This window comes from Castanea sativa, chromosome 12 (genome assembly GCF_040712315.1).
Source record: "Castanea sativa cultivar Marrone di Chiusa Pesio chromosome 12, ASM4071231v1".
NCBI classification, from domain to species: Eukaryota; Viridiplantae; Streptophyta; class Magnoliopsida; order Fagales; family Fagaceae; genus Castanea; species Castanea sativa.
The window spans coordinates 30,924,270-30,942,949 of NC_134024.1; the positions used below are offsets into that span (position 1 = coordinate 30,924,270).

Sequence of the window (18,680 nt, forward strand, 5' to 3'; positions counted from 1 at the left end):
AATTTTTAAATGTGTGAATAGTACCACGGGTCCCATTTAAAAAAAAAAAACTGAAAAGTGCATGTACAGTTCATGAACAGTACCTGCACAATGATAAATAGTGCTGCTTGTCGCTTGGTTGAAACCTGTGCACAAAAGAAAAAAAAAAAGGGTTGGAAATGCTGAACGCTAGACGCGTTCAGCTATCCAAACCAAGCCTAATCCAACCTAACTCAACACGATGCTTCGGCTTAGTTTTTTGTGGGTTGGTGAGTTAAATCAGGTTCTAATGTTTTGTTAGCCTTAAGTTAGGTTGGGTTTAGGTTGATTGTTTTTTTCAATTTGACTCATAAATATGTAAGTTCATTTTAATATCTTTATTAGTTTGATTAATTATGTGAATTGCAATAATCTATTGAAAAATAATTAGTGCTCAAATAGTTGGTAAAAACCTTTCAAGGTATGAAATATGTAAATACAACACATTGATCCAAACCAACCTACTTGCTAGGTTGGTTTTTTTTGGTAAAGGCTGGGTTGGTTTTTTACTTATGTTAATGTGATGGGTTGAAAAATTTTCCCCTTGATCTTGTTGAATTTGATTGAAAAGTCCGAACACCCTTTCCAAATAACGTTACTGTGCTAAAGATTTCGTTAGTTGGCTGGGTTTGGAAGAAAATGGGAAACTAACAACTCGAGTTTCTAAAACTCGAGATTAAACTAAAAATCGAGTTTTTAGTACTCGATTATGGGGTTTTTTTTTACTGACGTGGACAAACTTGTCCATGTGGATTCTTACAAAATCGAGTTTCTAAAACTTGAGTTTAAACTAAAAATCGAGTTTTTAGTACTCGATTATGTTTACAAAATCGAGTTTCTAAAACTCGATATCTAATCATCGTTTTTAAACCCCCCTTTCAGAAACACGTTTTTCACCACTTAAAACCTAAAATCTCAGTTACTCTTACTCCCACTCAGTTACTCTCACTCGACTCTCTCTCTCAACTCTCTCTCTTTGATTCTCACTCTAACGGATACTCTCCTTATTCTATTCTCACACCAGTCCCTTCAAGATTCAGTCTTTCTCCGATTCAGTTTATTCCACAGTATTTGTACCAAGGTAAATCCTTTTCAAATTTTCCCTCTTGAATGCTAAGAAAGTTTGATCGTTTAAGGTTTGGTATACACCGTTGCGTTAAAACTGTTGTTTATATTTTTCATCAAGCCTAATCAAGCATTACTTATTATTATTATTTCTGTGCGCCTCTCCCATGCTCATTCCCGGGTAAGCCGCCATTGTTTGTTTTTGCAACCCCAAGCTTTTGCTTTTGCTTTTGTTTTAGTTTCTTTTTTGCTTTTTCAAATTTTGATTAAGTTGGAGAGTGGAGACCCAGTACAAATCAGGAAAGAAAGGATTTTTAGTTCAGTGTTGTTTTTCTGATTTGGGTCTTGTTTTATAATGGGTTGAGTGCTTCCTTTGGAATGAGAGTTTCCGTTTAGTCGTCGGAGAGTGTTGTTATAGAATAAAATAATACTAATAATTGGAAATTTGGAATGAGAGTGGTCGGAGAGAGTTTTTTTATTTATTTTTTATTTAGATATCTCAATGTTTCAAAAGCAAATCATTACAACTAGTTTTTTTGCTGTTGTATTCTTTTCAGCTTAGCCTTCCATTTGGGCAGTTGATGTCTTCTCTCTTACTTTTTTGGAATTTGCTCCATATGATTACTGATTAGGAATGTTACGAAATGCTACGCATAAAATAAATAAATAAAATCATTGCCACTTTTATTTTAAACTTCAAAGAAATATTAATTGCTTAATGGAATGTTGGAGGTATTGAGGCACCTACGTTGAATATAGTGGAAAAAGCAAAACCCTTGGCTTGGTAGGCAATATTCATTATTCACATTGATGAGCCACCATCCAATATGGATTTTGCGTCATTTCGATATGAGTTAATTTTTCTTCTTCTATGTTTGTGTATCTTTGAAAGATGGGGGATTTAGTTAGGAATTCTGAATTCTTATTATTCGTTGCAGGTTTTGTAACTAATTTGCTCAGAAATTTATTTGGGTCTGCGATTTTCGAAGGTATAGCCTTTTTCTAATTAGTTCCCTCTTGAATTTATAGTTTGGTTCATATGCTTTGATGTCTGACATTGAAAATTGACAATGCTATCGATTGTTATATGCTTATTGTGTTAATGCTGAGATTTATTTAAATGGTGATACTTTTTGGCTGAGAATGTAGTTTATAAGTGTCTATTCTAGTTCCAGAAGTCATGAGTTGAAGCCAACCTTCAATGCATGGCTGTGTCTTTTGGTGCAAAGGTTGCGACAACTTTGATGCATTTTCCTGATGTAATTGTACAAAACTACGTGTCACCCCTTTTGCCCCTCTTTCTTTCTGAATTTCTGCTAAACTACAGCAAGTACCAACTATTTGCACAAGTATATGATACCTGGCACTAATTATGAGAAAGTTATAATCAAAAGCTTCACCTAGCATTCTTTAGGGAACCGTAAACTGTATGCAAAACAAAGCTGTGGCATTGATATCCACATTGAGACAAATTTTTGCATAGTTGAAATATTCAAGCTCTTGGTATACGATCAACTGAAAATTTCGTTGAGCTGCATCAACCTTATTCCATACTTAAGGAAGAATGAGACCATTGATTAATGGTAATTTCTCAGGCATTGCACATCCACTAAGGTAATAGGACAAGAAAGGCTTCAGAAACATTATGTTTGAAGTACATGGTAATGATTTGAATTTAAGATTCAGAAACTCTTCAGAAAATATTCTGAGTTATTAGAAAAAAATTATAACCCAATGTATATAAAATATGTTTCTAGTTTCAGTTACTTAGGAGCAATATAGTGACAGCAAAATAGGCTCTCATAGTTGACTATTGCTGTAAAATCAATTTTTGTCATAAAAAATTGCAACACCAGTTATTTGGGCTACTTTGTGTCCACCATATGTGTATATGAAGTACTCTTTCCTGAATTAAATATCATTACTTATATAAAAAAAAAAAAAAAAAATTTACAACACCAGTTTTAATTCAATATTATAGAGGTCTTTTACTTTGAGAAAAAAGGCATTACCTTCTTAAAATTTAAATGCACCCAGTTTGAATAAGGCCCATCAAGCTAAGTAACCAATGACTTAATTTTCAGATCATTTTTTGTAGCTTTAGATGTAATGGTACCATAAATTATGATTTACATGAGAGGAAAATGGGGTTTGTCAAACAGCTTCTTGATTAGCTAGTGCTGTAAATTTTCACCATTGCTTAGGCTCATGGACTCGATAAAGGACTCATACATTTTAACAATTCCTACTAGAAGATGTACCCTTGCCTTCGAGGACACAATGGAAGAGTTTTTCAGCTCTGTCTGGATTTACGTAGCACCAGTGTACCTTTGCACCTGTAACTGGTAGAAGCTTGGATTGGCAAATCCCTTGGTTGCTGCATAGCTTTAGAGCTAGATAGCTGTATAGGTCCAATCATCTCAGGGTTAGATAAAGGTTCATGGCATTGTCAATACAAAAGCTGAGGTACAACAAAAAAACAAAAGAGAGGAAAAATAACATGCAACATATAAAACTATGGCCAGGAAAATCAAAAAAGCATTCTATTTTTATTCAACTACTTGCATTTGGCTTGTCATATCAAATTAACAGCTTTACTTATAGGTCTGAAATTCAGACTTGCTCAATTGAGGCAGAATAAATAATATGGCAATACTTCAGAAGTTTTTCTGGTATTTGAAGAAATTGAATTATAAACTAAAATTCATACCATATTGAGTAATATTTGTCTCAATACATGAGATTTATGATGAAAATTATTTGTCAAAATTTGTACACAATTCAACAAATTTTATGAAGTATGGCTTTAGTGAAACACATAATTCAACTGTTAGATTTGACAAAGTCAATATAGTCTACGCTGGATTCAACGGTTGGGGATAAATTGGTTATTGAGTCATACCAAAGAATCATCTTTTTGAGCTGTATTTAGGAGAGAGAGAATGTCCTCCCTTTGTCATCGTGAGTTGTTGTTACTTTTGTAATTCCAATGGGGAAATTATAAATCCAACTTTAGTGTTGTTGGATCATGTGGGCCTAAAATGGGATGGGATCATGGTTTTGGATTTAGGATGATGTTGAAAGAGGCCTTTGAGCCCATCCTAGATCCTTGAAAAATACCCAATATTAGTTTAACTTGCTAAGATAATATAGCCACAATACAGAGAACTCGAAGTTAAGATTTTTAGAAGCTTTTTTCTATTCCTTGCTATATGTATAAGTACAAGTTGGCCCTTGACTAGAAACAGCTCAGCCCTTGCTTAGCTTTCCTACACTTAGCCTTGCAATTAGGCACTCATGACCTAATAATTGAAATGGATGCTAAAGCGTTGATAAATTTGACACTCCTTACATAATTATTGAAATTGATGCTAAAGTAGCCGTACATTGGGTAAATTACTATGTTTTTTTCTCCCTAATATTTCAAATGTAAAAGTTCAGTTTCTAACTTTTTGTCTTATGTTAAAGTAGTCATATTTGTTATATAATTGATGCAAAATATTGAAGTAGCTAATGACTATAATAAAATATTATTTTTATGCCACTTAGATTGTCATATTGCATAAACTTAGAAATTATTAATCTAATAATAACTCTATAGTCAATTTAAAAATAAAAATAAAAAAAATTCTTTGCCCTAAACCTAATAGTCAACAGACATCGCGCTCCAAAAATTGATTAATTCAACTTTAACTTATAGATTAATGGTAATTTCTTTTTGAGAAGAAATAGATTAACGGTAATTGAAGAAGCAAAATAAAAAATAAAAAAATAAAAACAACTAAGCTTTTGTGTTTATCTCAAAAATAGATAAAGTAATAAACAATTGTTATCAACAATTTAGTTGTGTTTTAGTTATGATTTTCCTTCTTCAGTTCGTTGGATTACACTTCTCTTCTATGATTAAGGTTATCTTCCTTTTAATTAGATTTATCTATATATAATGTTTCAATCATGATATTGCCATAATGAAAGTTGAAGATTAAACTGTAGAAAAAAGGAGAATAACAGGCCGGGTTGTTTGGAGTAGGATTAGTAATGAGCTCAATTTTAGACCAAGAAGTGCTGCATCCATAAACTATAACACTTTCACAACAAATTTTTAAGTGTTAAATTGTTATTTGTTTTAATTTGAAACTACTATTACTTATACATTTTTTATCTACCAATAATAGTCATAACATTTCTTTTTCAAATAAGATAATGGTCATACTGATTCACTCAATTTGAAGCCTACCTAAAATATATTAATGTTTAGATGAACTAGTCAAGAGTAATTGGATTTAGTTTACCCTTTTCTTTGCGACAAATGGATTTTTCAAGGGTGTTTATCTCAAGTTTGATAAATCTCACACATATGTAAAATCTGCATATTTCTATTCCTTAAGACCGTCTTACAAATAATTTTTCCTTTAGACCAGAGAGATCTCCATAGAAAGGACATAAATCTAGGTTTCCGAATCTTCATGGTCCAATTTACTAAAATTTGAAATTGGAATTTAATGTTTCGTGCATTGACACCTTTTTCGTTCTTCCATCTTTCCTGTCCAACCACATCAAAGGGCCCTAAATTTGACAAACTAAGAAAAAAGTGTGTTGATTGGAATATTGTATAGTGGAAGATGCCCAAATTCTGACTACGCTGTCTACTTTGAAATTAATAATGGAAATATTGCTTAAACATGCTTTGCTAAAATTAAGAGTCAAATTTGTCCAAATTTCTTGACCATCATTCAAAAGTGATGAATTCTCTGTTTATCAAAAAGACAGGGGGAAAAAATGTTACACTCTCATTACTTGCAACTTGTCAACTAAAATTATTACATCCAAATATTGCACGTTGTCATTTTACTTTCAATGGAAATAATACCGCAGTGAACTAGATCAAGGGCATAATGAAAAATATGACTCATCTACTTTAACATAACATTATCCAATTCTCTTCCCTCTATTCATTTCTTCTTTCTGATTCACATTGCCTAGTTTAATAAGCTAGTGTAGCTGGTTATGCCATGGGACAAAAAGTCATCCACATCCCCATAGAATATATAAATCTCCTCGAGAGTTAGAAATTCCTACAAATTCAAAGGTCAAACTGCCAATGATAACTTGTTGCATTAGTGTTCAAAAAATGAATCTTTAGTGTACAAACTCAACACCACTCAGCTTAACTCAAATGAATAGGTAAACATAGGAACATAAAAGATCAAGGCTGTACTTATTCTTGCTTTCCATTCTTTTAGCATCCTTTTTTAAATAATGCCAATAAGCTGCTCTTCAGTATAGATTTTCCTTGCATGTAGAATAGCATTCCTTTGCCCCCACACTATTAATGATCTCACAGTTGAGTATCTGAATGTTTGCAGTATGGAACCTCGGATTGATGACGAGCCACAGATCTTGCACCCTGGTCCGCTTGATGAGTCACTGTTGACGCGACAACGATATCATCGATCAGAGGACATTTGGAATGGCGAGGTGAAATATCTAGTTCTAACAACCGCTTTAATTTTTACGTTGTCTTTGACTTTTAGTTAGCAAGTTCTTTCAAAGTTGTATTTGTAGTTGTAACAACCACTATAATTTTTATGTTTTTTGCAGGACCCGGGCCCACTTACATGCCGTGGTCGCACTAAGGAGATGGCAAGCATTCAGATGGGAGATAATCGGGTGATTGACATTATCAAGTTGCTAAGGCTGGAAGGATTGTTTAGGGCCCCTTTCAGAGAGATAGATCATTGCCTAATATTGGCCCTAGTTGAGCGATGGCGGCCGGAGATGCATATGTTCCATCTTCCACATGGTGAGATGTCAATCACCCTACAAGATGTGGAGGTCATTTTCGGACTTTTTATAGATGATGAGGTCTTGGTTGGGCTGACTGCTGTGGTGGATGGGGATTGGCGAGATCTGTGCATGGAGTTGCTTGGTTTTACTCCGGCGAATGACAACAAAACTTTGGCGGGGCAAAGAATTCTCATCAGCCGCCTTGTTGACGCCATTGCAGCGCCACTGCCTCATGATGCAACAGAGATGCAGATACACCAGTATGCTCAGTGCTATATTTTAGCACTGCTAGGGGATAAGCTTTTCATGGACAAGTCGGGAGATAAGGTGCTTTTGATGTTCTTGGCGTTCATGCGTGACCTTCGCGATCCGTCACAGTATAGTTGGGGTAGTGGTTGCTTGGCCTAGTTGTACAGAGAGTTGTGTCGGGCAAGCGAGAAAGGGGCATCGCAGATTGGTGGGGCGTGCACATTGGTCCAGTATTGGGCATGGGCAAGGTTGCCATTCTTGTGCCCGAGGATAGAGCCCCCACCTGGATGTGATTATGGCCCATGGCCATATGCTCCACTTGCATTTAAGTAAGTATTTTTCTGATATTGTGTGTTTAGCAATGTACTCTTCTTAGTAACTATAGCATGGGTATTATCTTATCTTATGTTATTCGCTCGTAACTGTAGGTGGGTGCGGGTGCCAAGCTCAAAGAGTAGGCCATCCAGCATGGCCTTGATCCACTATCGCGAGCAATTAGTTAGAATGCAGCCGGACCAAGTATGGCAAACAAAAATTCTGTTTGGTTATGTTAATTTTCCTTAAGAATATGATTGCTTCATCCTTTAACACATCTTTTGTTTTAATTTTTGTTTTTCCCTTTATCGATGTATTCTCCCTTGTTTCACATTCCTTGATATTATGATAATTGTTTTTTGTTTCTATTGTAAATTGTGTGGCAGCCATACGAGGCAAACTTCGGCCACCTTCTTGACTTTTGCGTTGCAGGGAGGCATACGTGGACGGCAAGGGTGCCACTTGTGTGTTTTTGCATAGTAGAGATGCACCACCCAGATCGTGTCCTTCGTCAGTTTGGGTTGGCGCAAGAGCGGCCCGACCATGTTGTGTACGATGAAAGACTGCATAGAATAGACTTGCGTGGGAAGGTGGAAAAGAATTGGAGGGAGGATCATGGACCGTATATCCTTACATGGGATATGAGACAACAACGACTTTGCCATGCACCTCCTCAGACTGGTGAGATGCCTCACAATCATGACTATTACCGCTGGTACCGTTCGGTCACTGGAAAGTAAGTCGACCGCAACAGTGCAAAATTAGATATATCAGTAATGTGTTCTAATTAGATATATCTTAGTTGAGTATTTGGATAGATTAATAAGTACTATATTATCCATTTTACAATTGATACGTAAATGTCTCAAATCTGATTGTACTGGTTCTTTCTCGGTTTCAGATTGAAAGTCATTTAGCGCTGTTGGAGATGCTTCCTGTAGGCAGCCGAGCACACAACCATGTCCGACGCATCCTAAATGATCTGGCTGGGCTTGGTGGTGGTCCTGCAGCAAATAGGGAGGCAAACAATGGGCATGAGACTAAATCAGAAGCTACTGCAACCCCAAGCACAAGCGCAGCACCCGTAAGTTCCCCGACCCGTGCTACTGCATCTAGGGGCCGTGGTGGGCCTGCTACAGCAAGCCCAAGCACAACTGCAGCTAGGGGCCGTGGTCGGTGTGCAACAACCGCTCGGGTTGTAAGTAGTCTTGAGATACCTGCACCCATTCCGCACGCATCTTTCCAGCCCGAGGTCCCTCCACCCATGGTAGATGCAGCTCCTCAGCCCGAGGTCCCTTCACCCACCCCACCTTCGCAGCCCAGTTTCAATCTCGGTATTCATTCTCAGTTGACCCCTCCTATGCACCCCGAGACACCCTCAAACCCATCCACCAGCTCCAGTGCACCCACTTTGCCCATTGACCCACCTTATACTGAACCCATGACAATAAGCCCCACTCTTGGCCTATACATAGAGCATCATTACCCACCTACCTCATCCTTATCTGACCCTCTAGGACCTCCAGTTGGGATTGACACTCTACAGCCAGATACTGATGTACCAGACGAGGATCCCCCTCATCAGCCCTCACCCCCATGAGGTAGACCGCAACGTGCTAGAAGAGCTCCCACTTGTGGGACAGGTGAACACAAAATAGGACACAAAGGCAACTCTATGGTACGATACCATTAATTACGATGTATAAGCCTATTTTGCAGTTCATTTTATCTTATCATTACACCAAATATTGATTGTATGCATCTAATGTCTTTGCAGCACGATGATGAGCCTAAGGATGATGCCCTGCAGCCTCCTCCCCTGCCCAAACATTACACGAGGGTTAAAAAACGCAAAATTGGTGAACCTTGAAAAAGAGGTTTGTTACAGAGGTATTGTCTAATGTGATCTTTTTTCCTGTAATGAAAAAGTGAATTCAAGTTTGCAAAACTTTTCTGTTTGGTAATCAAAGAATGAGAAGTGAATAAATATTACAATTTTTCAATGGTATTGTGTTATAATTTGTACAATGAATTTGCTGTATTTAGCACGCACCAACACTTCCTTTGGTTTTCATCATATCATCTTTTGGTGCAAAGGACACGTGTCTGTATATCCCAGGGGATAGTATGCAAGTGCAAGCAACCCCACAACCAGCATCTATAATGTGAACTACCCCGCAGACATAGATCAACTGTCTCACTGGTAGTCATAACTCATGAGTCTTGTAATTCAGTAGAATTTAAATGATTGCAGTATATGATTTTAGATCTTAATTGGCCTTGTTAAAAGGTGAACTATAGCGTGTTGCTTATGTTTGTTGTATCAACTATAGATTCATTGTCACTCACAGTGAGACATTGAGTCTTTATACTTAGATGTTTTATATTGTAAAATAGGACATAGATTCTGCATCTACACCCCCTTTAATCTATTTCCAATTCCCATACCATGAACATCCCGTAAAACTCAGTAAATAATTAGCTTAAGGACTTATGCAGTGTTAAGTACATATAATTAACATTTGCCTATAACCTTGGATGCTTAGTTTCTGCCCAAAGAACAGGTTTTACTTTACTAATTGATGCTTGAAAGTTGTGACTCAACAAAATTGGTGATCTAAGTTCTGAGATTAGTTTTGTATTAGCCAATGGCTGTTCGGCTTAATGTCACTTCCACCTCCCACAAGAATGGGATGGTGGATGAGGTTGTAGGTTCAAACATTGATGGGTATGTGGGTTAATTGCTTAGCAAAAAATTATTAGAAAACAGTCTTATACAATGCTGCTGCTGCTGTTTTGTGTGTGTGTTTTCATTTTTCTTTTGCAAATGATCCTCGGATCAAATGCCATTTCCTCCCTACCTAAATAAGAGGTGGAGGATAGCTCAAGGATTGAATCCCATGCTAGTGGGTGAGTTCTAGTTACCCATATAAAACATGTGTTTTTATTTTCCTTTTTTGTTAGTTTTTATTTTCCCAGTCAAAAAGATAATTTTGTCTTGCCTTTTCAGGCTTATCAAAGAGTCTGGCAGACAAGTCAAGGATTTGGAGAGTATAAATGATCCAGACGCTAACAAGATTCGAAATGATTAAAAAACAGTCAATGGTGTGTTGTTATCTTCATTTCTATTTAGCCTTTAGATATTATAGATTTTTGCCAAAATTTTAGTTTTTTGTCAGTTGATTAAATCTTGCATTCCAAATGCACTGAATGATGTTCATACTCTATGCAGATCAAAAAGTTGAATTCATATGTTGCTCTTAAAAAGCAGTACGTTAGCATCAGTCAGAATTTACCACTATTTCAGTTCTTTTGTTTTTTTTATAAGTACCATTATTTCAGTTCTTAAAGCAGCAGAGATATTTTATGCACCTGCAATGCATCTGACTTGTCATAAACACTATTTTTAGCGTTGTTATTTTACTATTACTTTTTTAATGCTTTATGTTGCCCCCTTTTTCCTGAACTATTTTTTTTGTGGCCCAAATTGAGTGCCAAATCGTAGAAAACAAAGCATTAAAATTATCAGTTTTCCATATTACCTTCTATCAAATAAATTTAAATACATAAGAGAAGCCAATTCAAATTGGTGACATACATTTTTTCTTACATTGTTTTACAACAAAGGTAATTTTTAAGTCCATTATATATATCATGTGTCAATGCATTAAGTATCTTAAATTAACTTTGTGCTTTCTCAAATGTTACTCATAATTTGGGACATTGGTTTTATAGTCATAAATCATAATGGAATTCATACACATTGCTAGCCTCTCCACAGTTCATTAGTTGACAAAAGCCTCAAAATTATAGTTAGATTATATAAGGTGCCAATCATTGGTTGAAAAAACATTATTTTTGTTGTTTCAAGTGAGGGTGGCACCTACTGTGAACAAGATGACGGAAGTAGCATGAATTACCTAGGCCTTGTGCAATGAAGATGTAATAATTGCACCAATAAGAAAGAGTGATTTGATCATTTTGACCTTCAGCATAAAGGGTTAGAGAGAGGCAAAAATAACATCAGTATAAATAGCAAAAAAAAAGGATATGATAAATAGATTGGAGTGCTTGAAGTTAGATTTGATATGGTGGGATGGAGAAAAAAGATACATGTTCCGACCTTCTACGATTAAGGATTAATGGAGTTGGCCCCAATCGGTTGGGACCAATGCTTGGCTTATTAGGTTTAGTTGGGTATTTATTGTATTTGTCAAGATATTGGATTGTCTTTTGGCCAATGTTGCCTAATCTGAAAAATGTTGATAATTGTAAAGTGATCATATATTTATCTGAAAGTTATTAAAAAAAAAAATCATATTTTTGTGTGACATTCATCTGAAACTCATTGAGTTCATGCCTCATTTCTTTTGTTTTCAAATCTTTTGCATCACTGAATAGTTACTTGAATGCTTCTAATTCTTTTCATAGGATTTACTTTCAATTTGTTGTGGATACAGAAATATGTCAAATCTTTGAAAACAAGAGAATCGATCTCTTTGATGGGGGCACCAAAGGATATAGATAATGTCTTGCTACATCTTTTTCACTAATGTGCTAGTTTTTGCTGATTTGTCTACTACTCTTGTCAGCCTTTCATGCTAAAATTAGAGTTAATTATGGGTTTAAATTGTCGTACAACCTTATGGCTCATGCATTGTTGTTGTGGGGGGTAAAAAGATCCCGATGGGAATGTGGGCCTTTTGGGCCGTGTTAAGGAAGGCCGACCTGCTCCTGGGTTTAGAATTTGTTAGTACTATGGGTCGGTCCATACGCCGAGGATCCGAGGCTCCAGCCGAGGGTGAACTTACCCTCGGATAGACACCGAAGAACTCGGGATTTCATAGCAAAGATTAGGGGATGACACGGTTAAGGCCAATGGTTAAAAGGGATGAACCCTAGAATGCCCCAGAAGCACCGGTGTTGGAGAAATGTCAAAGATAAAGGCTGCTACCTCCACATTAAAGACCCTGCACCTACCACCCTGACCGCATTTATGGGGAAGTGACACCTGAATAGTGGAAGAGAAACTTCTGGTTACTATTCAAAGGCACTGAGAAAGGAAATATCTAGGCTAAGGGGGAGGTGGGGCAACACGTGTATAAAGTATTCAAAGGAGTAGTATTTAAAGAGGGGGGGAGCCAGAAAAAAGGGACACGGACTTTTTGTAACCTAAAAGGAAAAAAAAACAAAGAGAAAGATATAATATAAGAACAACTCTCGGCTTACATCCGAGGAAGCTGATTTACAATATTCCTTGTTGATTCTAAGTACTTGCAATCTTTAGTTTGTCATTGAATCCTCACACACTTCTAACCTGGGTTTCAAGCCCACACTCTACAAATTCATATTGTTTAAGGCTCATTGGGCCTGAGCCCATAACTGTTCTTGGGGCCAGGTGCAATTGTGCACTTACAGTTGTCATAATGCTTGGATGATTAAGAATACCTGATAAACACGTTAATATTTGGTTGTGGATTTGTCAAGGAATTTTGTCTGATAGAAAATATTATAGTAGTTTCTGTATCTAATGAAAAGATGCCAGATTCATATACATCACAGTGAAGTTGGTTTGGGTAGCTACTTTTGTGATTGTGTTTGATGTAATGCATATTACAAATGAAGTTACCGTGGATGGCTGCTGTCTGTTGGTGCAAGTAACTATTCAAAACCCTAAGAACTTGGCCAATTTGATGGCTTTAATCTTTGGGACGATATATTGATGATTTTATAGTTTTATATTTTTGAGAATTCTTTGCATGCAATGTAGTGAGTGCACAAACACACATAAAAGTTAAGATAGAAATGATAATATGAAAAGGTCACTGTCTCATTGGCATCATAAAATCAGTGTCAGTAGTATTGCATGTCATCAACCTCTTTGATGGTTCTGAAATTGTAAAAGGCTGCTTCTAAAGTAACCAATGCATACTTTTAATTTTAATCTGGAATCATGCCGTGTTTGATATATTTCATATCATTATATGTTACTTTTTTTTTATATGTTACTTCCAGTACTTTATACTTTAAATGGTTCTCAATTATGTTTCTTAATTACCTATCAAAAAATTATGAGGTGCAGTGGCTATTTGTTTGCAGCCACGACAAATCAACAGCTAATAGGTAGTAGAAACTGGATGATGGACAAGACTGCTCAAATCATTGAGAGGTCAAAAAAGGTTGGATAATCTCTGACGATCATGTTGTTGAGAAATTAGTTTTTTATTTATTTTGGTGAGTTGAAAAGGGATGCGTTTCATAGGCTATTTTGAAGTATGATCATTGTTTCCTCTCCTCTTCTCTATTTCCTTGTAGAAGGTTACACTATTCAAAAAAGTATGGAATCATTGCAAAAGAAAAATAAATTATTTATCTCCTGGTTTGCAGTACACTGTTCAGGACAACATCAATGTTGGAACAGAGACTGCAGCAGCACTCAAGGCTCAGGTGTGTAATTTGTCAGCTTTAAAATAATGGATTTCATGGCAGTTTATTAAGTCATATCAAATTTCACTTTCGCTTCTCTCTCTCGCTCCTACATTTTTCTTTTGTTTCATTTAATCTTCCATAAATTTTCAATGCCATGGAAACTAAAGAAGTCTATTATATTTATGTTTAGACTGAACAAATGAGTCCGGTTGTTAATGAGCTGGACTCTTATCCATTTCTCGATCAAGAAAGCTTCTCAACTTGTAAATGAACTTGGTAGGCATGTCAATCTCTAAAAGTGCATTCTTCCTGATTGTTGTTACTTGTTAGTTGTTACTTGTTTTACTTACCTTGTTTATTTAATTAGGTTTCAACTGATAGGTGTATTATTTATGGAATTACTCTTCCTGACTGTCATTGGAGTCATAGCCATCATTATTATTAATGTGATATAATTATCTTTCTTTTTCTTTTCCTTTAACAAAATTTTATTTTCTAAAAATTTGATTCTGCTTGTGCTATCTGATATCAAATTGGAATAAAATCCATGACTTCCCTTTATTATATAGATGTAGCTTGATTTTTTTGGAACTTAACTACTTAAGCTGCATATAAGTTTGAGTTCAAGGATGAATCACTTGGTTGTTTTCATAACTGTATTGTCCAGAAAGTATCAATTTCAAGGCCTCTAGATGTCATCTTTAGATTGAAAACCTTCTAGAGCTTCAATATTATTCATTTCAACCTGTCTGAAACCTTTTATAGTGAAATGGTGTCTTAATCACCAAGAACATTCCATGTCTTTGCAATCTCATGTGACTGTCAAAAGCCATTAACTTGAGAAATATGACACTGCATTGTCCATTTCTTTCAATTTGCTTAAATGATTATTTTAGTGATTTTTTTTTTTCTGTCTCAGCTCGTAAACCCAAACAACAAGGACATCGGGGATATTCCAGGACTAGCCCCACCAACAATGACTCGGGAATTACTTTGGAATGCTAGTTAAAAATTTCTAAGAGGATACTCTAATGGATTGTGATGATGATTTGCCATCTGATTGAATGGAATATCAGCTTAGTTTGTCATGCTGCTGGTGGCACCTGTTTTATAGAGCTGATCTAGTGGACTAGTTGAGTATGGATTTCTTTCTAGTAATTTTTCTTCAGAATGGTCAAACTTTACCAAATGATTGTCTCTCAAACTACTGCTGGGATTTATTTCTTCCCGACTGAAACAATCATATATTTATCTGGAAGTTATTAAAAAAAAAATCATATTTTTGTATGACATTCATCTAAAACTCATTGAGTTCACATGTGTCATGATATCATTTCTTTTGTTTTCAAATCTTTTGCATCACTGAATAATTACTCAAATGCTTCGTATTCTTTTCTTTGGATTTACTTTCAACTTGTAGTGGATACAGCAATGCATCACTAAACTTATCTTTCTAAACTATGAAAATGCACATTTACCTCTTAAATTATTTCTTGTGTAACACTTACCTCTAAACTATGAGAGACATTTACCACCTAAATTATTAGCAGGCACAGCAGTTTCCAGGAAAGCCGGTGCTTTTACGTTGTCTCAACTGATGGTCGTAAAGAAGACTTTTCCTACCGCAAATGCTTGGATAGCTTCATCAAGGGAAAGTATCCAGATGTTGCTGAAACATTCATTGGTAAATATTTCAAAAAACCCCATTCTGGTCCTTCTGGAGGCAACCGGGAGAGACACACCAATCTAGAAAAAACTGGTTCTTGTGGAGGGAATCAGGAGAAGAACAATACTCCAAAGGAAACTGAGAATGAAAATAGGCAGTAAGTCCAAGGAGGGGGGGGTTCTAATTTATGTTAATTGTAAATCTTTTAGCTTGCCTCCCTCATCCTTGAGCCATATTTTGGTCTCTGTGACCCTTGTAAAAATCCCTTTGTAAAACCAACTTCAAGGCTACCTGCTGGGTCCTCTCCATCAAGTGAATCTATTCATCCATCCCATTAAAAGCTGGAGGTTGCAAATGCTACAATGCAAACTAAGGAGGCTTTAGACTCTGCATTGCAAACTATTGAAACTCCGGATGTTGCATCATTAACTAATCATCCTGGTAATCAACTTCCAAAAGACATAGCAAGGTTTCTTCTTCAAATGGATGGGCGAAGAAAGCGCAAGACTAGGTGGGATGTTAGGCTTGAAGATATGTAATGTAGCTGCCTCTTTTGTACTCCATCGACTAGGTTTTTGTAGAACCAGAAAACCACTTCTGTGCACTTCCTAATCTTGAATTGTAGTTTATACTAGATAACAATAGAATTCTATTTTACTATATGTCACATTAAGAAATTAGTTTTTTTTTTTTTGGTTCACTTTATTTTTGATAGTGTTTTCTTCCCACCAATGCCAAATGAACGAAGTTGTATGACTGTAGTCACATAATCTAAGCAATAAAGGCCCTTCATAAACCACTTGCTCACCTCCCTAAATGAAGTGTTGGGAAGGTGTTCAAACTCAATGTAGCTAGCTACGAAGTCAAAAAAATAAGAAAAAAGCAAAGCAAGTCAAGTACACATTTAATGTGAAGTTTGAAAAAGTTGTAAACAGTTTTAAAAGGGGAAACAGAAATGAAGTTTTAAAACTGATGTCAAACTCATTTACACAAAGCAAACCATGTGAGCAATCTAAATGAGCATGATGGGGGTGTCTACAGCTAATTTCTCATTGCACACAGTTGCACATGGGCACAAGAGAGCTATTGGAGCTTTGATTTTGACTATTCCCTTCCCAGCGGACGTGGGATTAAACTGTTTGAATTAGATGTGTATATTATGTGATTTAGACCATAATTTTCATTCTATACAAACAAAGAACAGCAAGGAAAAAATGAGCAACTGATTTCATATAAACTTAGCCACAAGTTGTGTGCAATGGTTTAATTGGATTTGCAACAAGTGAATATTTGGTGACATGATTTGTCAGACATTAACAACAACATTTAAAAATTGCACACAACGTATAAACTTTAACAACAACGTCAAATGTTCGTAGGTAGAAATTTTTGGAAATCATCATTGCTTGAATCTGAGAAGTCTGAAATATCACTTTCATCATCTAATGCAGTAATTTCATTAATAGACTTCATGGCTCGCTCTTGCGCCTTCCCCTTTAGATGCTTCCTAGCTTTTTGGACTGCATAAAAACGGTCTAACCGCCTTTGCATTTGATTGTTCTCTTGTTCAAGACGAGCAAGTATGTTGGCAGGTTCATCTCTAGGTAACTCGGCTGAGCGTGCCTTAGGAACTCGTAACCCGTGCCATCGACAATACGCCTCCAACTCAAACCTCTTCTCGTATAGGGTTGACCATGGTGGTTCTGCTACGGTGAACTCCATTGCGGTGGTATCTGTACTTAGTTTTGTAGGTTTGCCGACCATGATGTGGCCAACGCTTCCAAGACTCTTGTACGTGTATATTGGCATATTAACGAAATCTCTCTTCTTTCCAACCCATTTCCCTCCATAGTGGTCTGTGTATGTTTGTAGTTGTTGATCTGCTGGAACTTGTGATAATTCATTTGTTGAAGTAGATTGGAACTTGTTTCTATGTGTACGAGATGATGTTGAGGCGTTGCGACTTATAGCTTACTCAACCTACAAAGTTAGTGGTGTAGGAATAAGAAAAGAATTGTGGTGCATTTATAACCTCATTCCACTATGTATTCAATAATAAAATTTAACATATTCAGGCTTGTCATGTCAATACAGGCTGAAAAACCACGATACAAATTTTTTGTTCAAATGTTCCCAATGTCACAGTGAGATTCTCTTGTTCTGGGCAGTAGTTGCAGTGTACTGCCATGACTATTCAGCTGAACAGTATTCATGTGAAGAGTATTCAGCATGCTTGAGTTTCATCTGACATGAACTTGACAAGACAATACCGAGTTGTGTTAAATGCATCGTAAACTTTTCAGGGGTCTTCTGCATCCTTGAAAACAGTGCATTGCAAAAGGATGCATATTTGTGTACTGACGTGAGTGTGAATGATATGACTGGATAGGGTTCAACAGTGCCGAGCTATTGAGCAGCACATGTAGCACTGCGAACATCAGTGTAGCAATGGAGGACAGCTGACCCCCAAACTCGAGAATTTGTTTTAATAAATTTAGGTTTAGAATAAAGGCTCTCAACCTAAACTTGTTGTCTCCAATTATATATGTAAGTGCATAAAGATGGATCGAAATTGACCAAAATGGACCAAAGTGGTCTGAATGGACCAAATTAGACCAACTAGAAACGAATGACTGAATAAGACCAAAGTCAACCAAATAGGACCAAAGTAGATTTCAAGGACCGAATTGGGACCAAATCAAACTGAATGGACCAAATGTCACAATGTCACAGTGGTCTCTCAACCTAAACTTGTTGTCTCCCATTATATATGTAAGTGCATAAAGATGGATCGAAATTGACCAAAATCGACCAAAGTCGAAATTGACCGAATGACTAAATAAGACCAAAGTCGACCAAAGTAAATTTCAAGGACCAAATTGGGACCAAATTACACTGAACGGACCAAATGGACCACAGTGGACTGAATTAGATGTATTGGACCAGAGGAAACATGTTGAGTAAAAATCGAGTCTTAGAGACTCGAGTTTTTTCGGGAATTTTTTTTAATTTTCCAGTGGAACTCGAGTCTCTAAAACTCAATTTTTACTGGGCAAAATATTTTTTCCCTAACATAAGCACGCTCTGTTTCAGGCAGAGAGGCATGCCCTGTTTCAGTGATTATTGCCCAGTGGAACTCGAGTCTCTAAAA

At 36.4% G+C, this 18,680-nt stretch overlaps 1 long non-coding RNA gene across 4 annotated transcripts; it reads left to right on the forward strand.

The window, feature by feature from the left end:
- Nucleotides 1–10,437: 10,437 nt before the first annotated feature.
- Nucleotides 10,438–15,296, forward strand: LOC142621284 (uncharacterized). Of its 4 annotated transcripts, none has more exons than XR_012841740.1 (4): nucleotides 10,438–10,539; nucleotides 13,534–13,613; nucleotides 13,750–13,881; nucleotides 14,783–15,296. It is a non-coding gene; the product is annotated as an uncharacterized LOC142621284 (long non-coding RNA). The 4 variants fall into 4 exon arrangements; XR_012841742.1 differs by having other exon boundaries at nucleotides 13,753–13,881; XR_012841741.1 differs by having other exon boundaries at nucleotides 10,451–10,539; nucleotides 13,517–13,613.
- Nucleotides 15,297–18,680: the final 3,384 nt, after the last annotated feature.